At 44.8% G+C, this 8,311-nt stretch overlaps 1 non-coding gene across 1 annotated transcript; it reads left to right on the forward strand.

The window, feature by feature from the left end:
* Window positions 1-4,532: 4,532 nt before the first annotated feature.
* LOC125779799 (small nucleolar RNA U3) lies at window positions 4,533-4,750 on the forward strand. The gene has a single exon (XR_007423445.1). It is a non-coding gene; the product is annotated as a small nucleolar RNA U3 (small nucleolar RNA).
* The last annotated feature ends 3,561 nt before the right edge of the window (window positions 4,751-8,311 follow it).

The raw sequence follows: 8,311 nt of genomic DNA on the forward strand, positions 1-8,311 counted from the left end.
CACCTAACAAAACCTGCATCGCATCCGTTGAGACGGTGCGACATACAGGCAAGCAAGCAAGCATCATACAACGCTGTATTGAGAGGAGTTTTTGAGACCCCATGACAGTCGTGGCTGCCTCCCACCATACAGGGGCTCCATATGTGGCACAGGCCACAAACAAGCCACGATATATGGTGCGGACAGCACGACGTCCGAGACCCCAATCGCTCCTCAAAATACGTCGTATTTTGCCTACGGTTGCCTGCAGTCGCTCCTTCACGCTCACAAAGTGTGGAGTAAAACACAACCTTTCACTTATGGTCAGCCCCAGATATTTGACTTGCGTCACATATCTGATGCTGACCCCGTTCACACGGACAATCGGTGGACGAGACGGCGACAATCTACCTTTCAGCAGCATTGCCACCGTTTTGTCCATCGATATGTCAACCCCCACACCTAAGCCCCAAGAATTAACGATCTCTAAGAGATCTCCTCCCGCCCGTTCTAAATCCAACCTCGAGCGACCTTCAACCATAAGAAGAAGGTCGTCCGCATACGCGCAACATTTACAGAGTGGCTCGAGCTGTCCAAGCAGAGTGTCCATCATTAGGTTCCAAATATATGGACCACAGATGGAACCCTGTGGGCAGCCTCGAACAACTCCAATCTCCACACTCCCATTCATGCCGACAAGAGAGGCCTTTCTGTCCGAAAAATAACTCCGCCAAAGAGTAATTTCCGGACAGCCAAGCTCCTCCAGCCGTTGCAACACTCGATCCCAGCTTAGGTAGTCAAATGCCCCCTTGAAGTCAACAAATATGCCAAGGACATACTTGTTGACATTCTCCCTAACGACATTCTGCACAAAAAACCACGCGTCCTCTATACTGCGTCCTTTCCTGAACCCAAACTGCCTATCCGACCACATACCCCGCGTTAGCTCCTGAAGCCGTTCCACCATGACCCTTTCCAGCACTTTTCCAAGTACTGGAAGGAGACTGATGCCCCGATAAGATCGAGGATCGCTCCTGACCTTATCAGGGGACTTCAGGAGAGGAACAACCCTAGCACTTTTCCACTCGCGTGGAAAGTATCCCTCCCAGACGCACTTATTATAAATGGCCTCCAGGTATTCCGGAATGAACTTCCATAAGCTTTTACACATCTCTCCGTTCAAACCATCAAAACCTGGGGACCGTTTAGACCTAACCAGGCCAAAGGCGTACCCCAACTCCCCATCATCTAATGGAGGGACAGGCACCTCTTGTGCTTGAGGTACCTGCACCTCCGACCTAGGAAAGAACGCACCTAACAGAACCCCCACACACTCTCTCCACGACGATAACAGAGTGTCACCGACGCGAAGAGAGGTGATATCCTCCCTCCTACGACCCCTGCAGATCCTATAGACCTGACCCCAGGGGTCGTTCCTATCCTCTCTTACAAAGCTCCTCCACTCTTCCTCTTTAACTTTTACTAACATTTCTTTATACTCCCTATCCGCACAACTAAATTCGTACCTAAGCTGGGACAGCCTATCAGAATTGGACCGTCGAGCGCGTTGAAACTTTCGCCTCAAACGCCTGACAGTCCTCCTCTTCAAGGTTAGCTCACGCGTCCACCATTTAATTTTACTAATCTTACGACTTTCACACCTCCTAAATACCCTATCATTTACTCCCCAAACTACCCCGTATAGACGAGCAATTTGCTCGTCAACCCCCAACTCCTCAAACTCACTAAGCGGTACATCGGATACCGCTTCCCTAACCAAGAGTCCATATTGGTTCCAGTCAGTACCAGAGGTACGCCATCGCCGCAATGGACTCTCATAAGGTGAGGGAGGAGATCGAGGGGTAACCACAATTTGAAGCAAATTATGGTCACTCAATCCCCACCCTCCCCTAACCTCCCAACTAACACTGAAAGCCCTACTTGCTGCCTCGTTCATAAGCGTCACGTCAATGTCGCTCACGCCCCCAGGCCCATCGAACGTATACCACTCGCTCGGCTCATTCAAGACGTGGAGGCTATTAGCCACCACCCATTCGCTTAATGCCTCGCCTCGACTGTGGCTTTGGTATCCAGACGAATGCCGGGATACCTTACTAAACCACATCGAGGACGAGGCATTCGCATCCAACCCTAGGATAAATGGGCTACTACTCGCAAGTAGTAGTAGCTTATCCATGTAGCCCAGGTAGGGCTCTAGGGGCTCGCTATATTTGCAATACAAACTAGCGACAATCATCCTACCGAACTCCCCTTCTACGGCTACACATATACCCAGTTGTGAAGAATCCACCACTACGCAATCGTAGCGTGGATTATTCACAACTATTGCGGCGTTAGCTCTAAGGTCGGTGAAGACCCTAAAACCCCCAGGAAGACCCCGATCCACACCATTGGTGGCGTAGGGCTCCTGGAGTAGAGCAATACCGCACCCACCCTCTACCATACAACCCCCCAACTCACACATCACGGCATAGGAGCCCTGACAGTTAAGCTGGATGATCCCACCCATCAATGTCTGGCGAGGGCGCGCTCAACAATGCCACAATATATAGGGCAGACAGCTGACATCATCAGATGCCCAGCTGGCCTACCCTTAAACTCACAGTTGCGACAATGCGGTGCATTGACGCAACTGGCAGCTTTGTGGCCTTCCTGACCGCACCTCCGACAGACATCAGACTTAGCCCTACATTCAGCCACCCTATGGTCAAATCCCATACACCGGAAGCATCCAGCGACGGGGCTATCCGGTCGTGGACAGACGGACAGACAGACAGTCACTCGGATTTGAACTTTTCTTGTCATCCTGATCATTTATATATGTACATACATATATATAATCCAATATTTCTCGCTGAACAAAACTATTATACTCTTTAGCAACATGTTGCTAAATAAGAGTATACAAATTGATATAACATAAAACGTTTGAATGTAAGTTTACCGAACAGAACTTTAGAGTATTGAAGGTGATGGTTAATTATATTACTTATCATATCAACGCGGAGGTAAAATTTAAAGTCTCTGGCGTATATAGTATTTGATTTTTTTACTTTATAAGTTTTCCTTTAAGGGCGTTTTGTGGGCGTGGCAGTGGTCCCATTACGCCCATCTATGAACTCGTCACTTCTTTGTGCCGGGGAACACGTGTACCAAGTTTTATCAAGATATCTTAATTTTTACTCCAGTTACAGCTTTCACGGACAGACGGACAAACAGACAGTCACTCGGATTTGAACTTTTCTTGTCATTCTGATCATTTATATATGTACATACATATATATAATCCAATATTTCTCGCTAAGTTTTAGATGCTACGTATTACCTTCAGGTGAACGAAACTATTATACTCTTTAGCAACAGGTTGCTAAATAAGAGTATACAAATTGATATAACATAAAACGTTTGAATGTAAGTTTGCCGAACAGAACTTTAGAGTATTGAAGGTGATGGTTAATTATATTCTTCCGATCAAAATTTATTTATTTATTTAATCAGGTATCTGGGATTATAAATTAAAAGCAAATTTTTCATACGGTTTTTTTTCATCCGGACTTTGGAATCAAAAAATTAAAAAAAAAGGATTTACAAAATAAAAAAAAAATTAATTCAATTATTGTTAATGCATTATTTGCAACCGTGATATTCTCAATAAATATGACGTATGGTAAATATTTTATGTTGTGCCTAGTTAGAAAAGAAAGGATATAACAAAAAGGGAAACGCAAAGTTCGGTTATAACGGAGCATTTTATACCATCCAATTTACAAGGAACAAATATTTTCGGGTGTTGGCAAAATTTAGTTTTAAAAATTTTTTCATAAGAATTTAACGTTCATTATTCGATGATTTTATTAACTTACTAGCATACCCAGGATGCTTCGTCTGGCTTTATTTAAGCATACATGAAGTAGTAATTAACAAAATCTCTAAAACGGGTTTTTCAGTTTAAATATTCCGAAATTTACTCTAAATCTTTTGTTACAACTTATGTATATCGTAGTGTACATACAACATGTTATTTGTAAAAAATGAAACATTCGTGCAAGCGACAAAAAAGGCACAGAGGCACCATCATTGACCAATAAGATTCGAAAAAGCTGTGCATATTTTCCTAGAATTTAATCATCATATATATTATATTTCATAACTCTGCCGTTTTTGAAGTTATACTTCCTATACGAGTTCGGAAAAGGTTGTGATACTCATTTAACGCTTACATATTTACGCTAGCTTGTCGGCGAAGATGTTCGAGCAGCAAGGGAAGCGGTGACAATCGGCGATCGCTTGTTAGTTTCTTTCGGCACAGCTCGGATTTTCTACCAGCAACACAATGTTGCCATGCTTATGCTATTGTTGTTTTTGTAGAACAATGTTCCAATTTTTGGTTGGTGACATATTCACATGTGTGTGCATATGTATGTTTGTATGCTTGTGCATTATTTTTTTTCGTTTCTGTTTCATTTCTGTGAATTCTCAACTATTTTGTGTGACTTTTGGTTGAAATACTCTGCGTTGGCCGTTGAAAAGTTAAGACTATACTTCACAGGATCATTTCTGTAGTCAATCTTCATTTACATTCTTTGCAAATCGAAAGTAGTTATTAGCACCCGAGATGAGGAGGTATATCGTTTTATCTGACCGCGTGAGGTTTATGAATTTCATTTCTAATTTTGTCTTGTGGCATATTAAAAATGATGTTTCTTCGATGATCGCTCGGTTACAACGGATAAAACGAATTCTGAGTGGTGATTTTAATGAATAAATTCCAAGGTTTTATACAAATAACTATATATAATAATGCAGTCAATTTAACTTTTTTCTATAATTTCCATTGTTTTCTTTTTTACTGGCGTAGACACCGCTTACGCAATTATAGCCGAGTCAACAACAGCGCGCCAGTTCGTTTCTTCTTTTCGCAACGTGGCGCCAATATTCCAAGCGAGGCCAGGACCTTCTCCACCTGGTCTTTCCAACGGAGTGGAGGTCTTCCTCTTTCTCTGCTTCCCCCGGCGGGTACTGCGTCGACTACTTTCAGAGCTGGAGTGTTTTCATCCATCCGGACAACATGACCTAGCCAGCGTAGCCGCTGTCTTTTAATTCGCTGAACTATGTCAATGTCGTCGTATATCTCGTACAGCTCATCGTTCCATCGACTGCGATATTCGCCGTGGCCAACGCGCAAATCTTTCACAGAACTTTTCTCTCGAAAACTCGCAACGTCGACTCATCAGTTGTTGTCATCGTCCAAGCCTCTGCACCATATAGCAGGACGGGAATTATGAGTGACTTATAAAGTTTGGTTTTTGTTCGCCGAGAGGAGATTTTGCTTCTCAATTGCCTACTCAGTCCAAAGTAGCACCTGTTGGCAAGAGTAATCCTGCGTTGGATTTCCAGGCTGACATTGTTGATGGTGTTTATGCTGGTTCCAAGATAGACGAAATTATCTACAACTTCAAAGTTATGACTGTCAACAGTGACGTGAGAGCCAAGTCGCGAGTGCGACGACTGTTTGTTTGATGACAGAACATATTTCGTCTTGCCCTTGTTCACTGCCAGACCCATTTGCGTTGCTTCATTGTTCAGTCTGGAGAAAGCAGAACTAACGGCGCGGGTGTTGAGACCGATGATATCAATATGGCATACGCCAGCAACTGTACACTCTTATAAAAGATTGTACCTGCTCGATTCAGTTCTGCAGCTCTAATAATTTTCTCCAGCAGCAGATTGAAAAAGTCGCACGATAGGGAGTCGCCTTGTCTGAAACCTCGTTTGGTATCGAACGGCTCGGAGAGGTCCTTCCCGATCCTGACGGAGCTTTTCGTGTTGCTCAACGTCAGTTTACACAGCCGTATTAGTTTTGCGGGGATACCAAATTCAGACATCGCGGCATAGAGGCAGCTCCTTTTCGTGCTGTCGAAAGCAGCTTTGAAATCGACGAATAGGTGGTGAGTTTCGATTCTCCTTTCACGGGTATTTTCCAAGATTTGGCGCAAGGTGAATATCTGGTCGGTTGTTGATTTACCAGGTCTGAAGCCACACTGATAAGGTCCAATCAGTTTGTTGACGGTGGGCTTTAATCTTTCACACAATACGCTCGATAGAACCTTGTACGCGATGTTGAGGAGGCTTATCCCACAGTAGTTGGCGCAGATTTTGGGGTCTCCTTTTTTATGGATTGGGCATAGCACAATCGTTGGGCATGCTTTCATCCGACCATATTTTGCAAAGAAGCTGATGCATGCTCCTTATCAGTTCTTCGCCGCCGTGTGTGAATAGCTCGACCGGCAATCCGTCGGCCCCTGCCGCTTTGTTGTTCTTCAGGCGGGCAACTATTATTCGAACTTCTTCATGGTCGGGTAATGGAACGTCTGCTCTATCGTCATCGATTGGGGTATTGGGTTCGCCTTCTCCTGGTGTTGTGCGTTCACTGCCATTCAGCAGGCTGGAGAAGTGTTCCCTCCATAATTTAAGCATGCTCTGGTCATCGGTGGCTAGATCACCTTGGGAGGTTCTCCAAGAGTATGCTCCGGTCTTGAAACCTTCTGTAAGCCGCCGCATCTTTTCGTAGAATTTTCGAGCATAACCCCTGTCGACCAGCTTATCAAGCTCTTCGACCACACGCATTTCAGCCTCTTTCTTTTTCTGTCTACAAATGCGTCTCGCTTCCCTCTTCAACTCTCGGTATCTATCCCATCCCGCACGTGTTGTGGTCGATCGTAACATTGCGAGGTAGGCAGCCTGTGTTCTCTCCGCTGCGACGCGGCACTCCTCGTCGTACCAGCTGTTCTTTTGCACTTTCCGAAAACCAATGGTTTCGGTTGCAGCTGTACGTAAGGAGTTTGAAATGCCGTCCCACAGTTCCCTTATACCGAGTTGTTGACGAGTGCTCTCAGAGAGCAGGAGTGCAAGCCGAGTAGAGAATCGTTCGGCTGTATGTTGTGATTGCAGCTTCTCGACGTCAAACCTTCCTTGTGTTTGTTGGCGTGCGTTTTTTGCTGCACAGAGGCGGGTGCGAATCTTAGTTGCAACAAGATAGTGGTCCGAGTCGATGTTAGGACCTCGGAGCGCACGCACATCTAAAACACTGGAGACGTGTCTTCCGTCTATCACAACATGATCGATCTGGTTGGTAGTTTTTCGATCGGAGACAGCCAGGTAGCTTGATGGATCTTCTTATGCTGGAATCTAGTACTACAGATAATCATATTTCGGGCCCCGGCGAAGTCGATCAGCCTCAACCCATTTGGGGATGTTTCGTCGTGGAGGCTGAATTTACCGACCGTAGTGCCAAAGATACCTTCTTTGCCCACCCTGGCGTTAAAGTCGCCAAGCGCGATTTTGACATCGTGGCGGGGGCATCTCTCATAAGTGCGCTCCAAGCACTCATAAAAGGCATCTTTGGTCACATCGTCCTTCTCTTCCGTCGGGGCGTGGGCGCGAATCAGCGATATGTTGAAGAACCTCGCTTTGATGCGGATTGTGGCTAGACGTTCATTCACCGCAGTGAATGATAGTACTCGGCGACGGAGTCTCTCTCCCACCACGAATCCCACACCAAACTTGCGCTCCTTTATATGGCCACTGTAGTTAATGTCACAAGGACCTACTTGTCTCTGTCCTTGTCCCGTCCATCGCATTTCTTGGACGGCGGTGATGTCATCCTTTATTTACACGAGGACATCAACCAGCTGGGCAGCGGCACCTTCCCAATTAAGGGACCGGACCAGAGAACTTTCCTCACTTGCATGGACTTTTACACATGACTCCTATATTATACTTACAAAAACTGAAATAAAACAAGTACTGTAATAAACAAGAGTTGTACACTTTTTTTTGATGCTGACTATATATCTCTGTCAACTTGCAGACTTTTAATATTAAAGATATAGTTGAATATCGGTGAACACAATCCCTGATTTGTTCAACAAGCCGATAAACGTGGCATGAATGGAATAGAACCCGCACATGCCGACTATTGAAATTCAAAGGATATAAGGAGGAGTGCTAACAGGTCTAATCGGCAGACAAGCCAGCAGACCTGGAATACCATATGACGGTTTTTGTAGAAGTTGCCTGGAGGTATACGTATAATTTTAATTTGAATGGATAAGCTTCATCAAAAGCACGGGGTGGTTCAGAGAAGACATAATAGAGTGAAGGGATTTTAGTCCCGGTGGTTTCATAATGGGCATCCTACATACGTAGCCACACTAAAATGTTCAGTTTCACCCGAACTTAGTCCTTCCCTATTTGTTTAAACATACGTTTGTAATGCGTAAACACATTAAACGATACGAATTATATTGAA

Source organism: Bactrocera dorsalis, chromosome 6 (assembly GCF_023373825.1).
Source record: "Bactrocera dorsalis isolate Fly_Bdor chromosome 6, ASM2337382v1, whole genome shotgun sequence".
NCBI classification, from domain to species: domain Eukaryota; kingdom Metazoa; phylum Arthropoda; class Insecta; order Diptera; family Tephritidae; genus Bactrocera; species Bactrocera dorsalis.